Genomic DNA, 3,582 nt, shown 5'->3' on the forward strand with positions numbered 1-3,582 from the left:
GTGTATGCTCAAGCCTGGGTAGTGGGCTTATCTCTCATAGAACATCCCCCCTCAACAAACAAACAACCCACGGAACCCACAGATACAACAAACATATGTACATGAATGCAATAAGATAAAGCAGGTAAATGCGGAAAATAAATAACTGTACAAAAGAATAAACACCCAACAAACAAGAAACCTACAAAAGCTAGGAGGGACTCGCTTAGGGAAACCAGGTCCCCAGCAGAGTCGCCAGCTGTCGCAACCCGAAAAATACGGTATGCGAAAAAAAACAACCGGCGAGAAAGAAAAAGACAGAAGAGTCGCCACCGTGCGTTATTTATCCCAAAGGAGGGAAAGGAAACGCTCGAAGTAAACCTGGAGAAAAGGAAAGGAAAAGACAAGGTCTCGCAACCAAATCTTGGGTTCGGGATTCGATTATGCGAAGGGAAGGTATTAGCACCCCTACGCATCCGTAGTACTCTACGGGATCCACTCTTGTTGTTCTTGTCTAAAGGGTGTATGTTTATCTAATGTACTATTTACTAAAAGAAAGGGTCAAAGAGAATGACTCGCACGGATGTCGCATCCACTGCATACGTATCTCACCTGAAATGAGAATCAGAGTCTTCGTAGCTCGGGTACCTATGGGTTAAGGATAAGTGTGCTCGCTAAGACATCGCGTCTTATGCCTACGTATCTCATCGGGAATGAGAATCAGAGCAAAATGTAGTTCAAACTAACTACGGGAAAAAAGGGTCTCGATTGCAACTAGGGCAAGAGAAAAGGAAAGTCTCGATCGCAACGAGGGCGAGAGAAAGGATCGCAACGAAGGCGAAAGCAAACAAGGATTAGTTGTTAGTCGTTAGTCAAACTCGGCAAGACATCGCATCTTGTGCCTACGTATCTCATCTGAACATGAGAATCAGAGTTGCCGTAGTTCGGCTCACGCACGCCGAAACAAAACAACACAAACACAGGCAAACATGGAGCCTGAATGCCAATCACTGGACTTACATCAGCATCCGAACCAAAACACACACAAGAAGGCAAACGTGGAGCCCGAATGCCAATCACTGGACTTACATCAGCATCCGAACCAAACAAAACTCACACTGGAACCCGAATGCCACTCGATGGACTTACATCAACTTCCGAGCACACAACAACACACACAAGGGGGTTGAGACACAAAGGTTGAAAAAGAAAAAGGGCGCCCGGAGAGACCTCGCACGGTCTCCTGCCTACGTACCTCATCTGGTATGAGAATCAGGGCGACGTAGTTCCCCTTCATAGGGATTGCCATTTGAACATGGACTTACAAAGGAGGACACCAGTTGTGTCAAAGGAGAGTGGGCGATGTGTTCACGTCCTAGCAGTAGGTGTCGCAGCTTGCTGAATCGAGTCTTAGGCAGTTACCTCTTTGCAATAGAACGGACTACATGCCACAAGATCGGAGACGCTCGGAAAGGTCTAAAAGAAATGGAGAAGCTCTGCCCTAAAGTTGTCATGCAATGTGTGCTTAAGTGTTAGGATTTACAAATGGGAATATCTACCTAATGTTAGCATGCAAAGAATATGGGAATTCTACCTATGTTATCATACAAAAGGATACGGGAATCCTACCTATGTTATCATACAAAGGGTTCTATCTAATGGGTGCTACCTAATAGGAACAAGAATCGACGAATGGAGCAAGGAGAGGAGTGGGGTAAATATGGACGGCGATGCATGAAGCAATCGACTTACAAGGTTGATGGCGATGCATAAAGCATTCGGCTTACAAGGTTGATGGCGATGCATAAAGCAATCGACTTACAAAAGGGTGGATGAATACGTGCTGGTTCTGTTAAGTTTTGAAAATGATTACTCGACGTTGGATCGAGGTTTTGATCTTGTTATGAAATGGTTATCGGATGTTCATTTTATTTCTTGTATTAACAAATGAATAAAGAATGAAAGAATAAATATTATACATTTCATGGGAGAGGGATACATTTGTTATGAATGGGGATTGTTCATGGCAATCAAACAAATAAGAATAAATGCCTCATACATCATACAAGTAGGCAACAGTTATTAATCAGACAGATAAAATATATAAACAAGTATATGATCAAGTCAAATAATCAAAGAATGAAATAATAAGACATTAAACAATGTATGACAAGTATAAACATGTTAAGCAATCAAACAATAAAGACATGGATGAAAGAAACAAGTATAAAAATATCAGATGAATAAGACAAGTGAAATTATGCACACAAAGAATCAATGAATAATTTAATCGGGAAATGATGCAAGGATCAAGTAAAATCAAGATGAAAGGCCTCTAATATGTGGCACATGAGATGAACAAGGGAGGATCAAAAGATCTCTTCAATTGCCCTAAGCAATCCCTATGTCAAACATCAATCATAGAAAAGTCAACCGAAAAGTCAAGTCAACTTAAAAATTATCAAATAAATAGTAAATTAATTCAATAAATTATGAAAAAATAAATTAAATGAGGTGGGGTCAGGGCATCATCATCCCCCAAAAAGATTTTAAAAATAATGAAAATTAGTGTATAAATTAATTGAAATAGAACAGAAGTCAAATGTAGAGTCAACCGAGCAAACTAGACCAAAAATAAATCCAAAATAAATTAAAAATGGGAAATAAAAATTCAATAAAAGGTCAGGTTGACCATGAGACATTGGTCAACCCTCATCCCAAAAATCGGAAATTAAAAATAATTCTAAGTCATGAAAATAAAATAAATGAAACAAAGTATGCTCAAAAGAACCATTTGAAATAAATAATTGAAATAAAATATTGACATTAAATAAAATATGAAAATAAAAATTAAATAAATTAAATAAAACATTAAAGAATGTAAAAAATATTTTTTGGTATTTTTATGAATAAATAAAATATTTTTATTAATTAAAAACGAAAACTGCAAAATAAAATAAGAATAACAAAATAAAAAAGAAAATGAAATGGATAATGTGAGTGGGCCAGCGCAGGGGGTGGGAACAGCAGTGTGATACCAAGGCCCAGCCCACGGAATTGCCAGCGTTACATCCAAAAAATAAAATAAAAACAATGTTTAGCATTAACTTGATAAATTCCGCTTATGCTTTAGCGGATGAAAGAAGGTGTTGGTAATGGGACAGACATGGGTTCAAACCATGTCTATGCTATTTTTATACATAAAAAAAAATATAATAAAATAAAAAAATAAAATAAAAAAGTATTCACTAATAAAATAAAAAAAAATAAAAAAACCTCCATGCAATCTTTATTTCCCCCAACATTTTTCTCAATTTAGTGCATCAAATGGCATGGTGTAAAAAGTAAAACTCAAGTATAAAATGAGTAGAATGCAATGGAGCTTTATTTTATACAAAATAATGACTTTATCATAGAGAAATATGGATCACAAGGTAGGCTCATGCAAAGATTTTCAGAAAAAATAAATGTCAAAAAACTTAAACTTTAAAAACAAGGCCTCATGGTGAGGGTTTCATAACAAGTATGGTATATTGTTAACATGGAAAATAAGTATGGTATGACATGGTATAAATGAAAAAATAGCATGAAGTATATATGGTA

This window comes from Lathyrus oleraceus, chromosome 4 (assembly GCF_024323335.1).
Source record: "Lathyrus oleraceus cultivar Zhongwan6 chromosome 4, CAAS_Psat_ZW6_1.0, whole genome shotgun sequence".
NCBI lineage: Eukaryota > Viridiplantae > Streptophyta > Magnoliopsida > Fabales > Fabaceae > Lathyrus > Lathyrus oleraceus.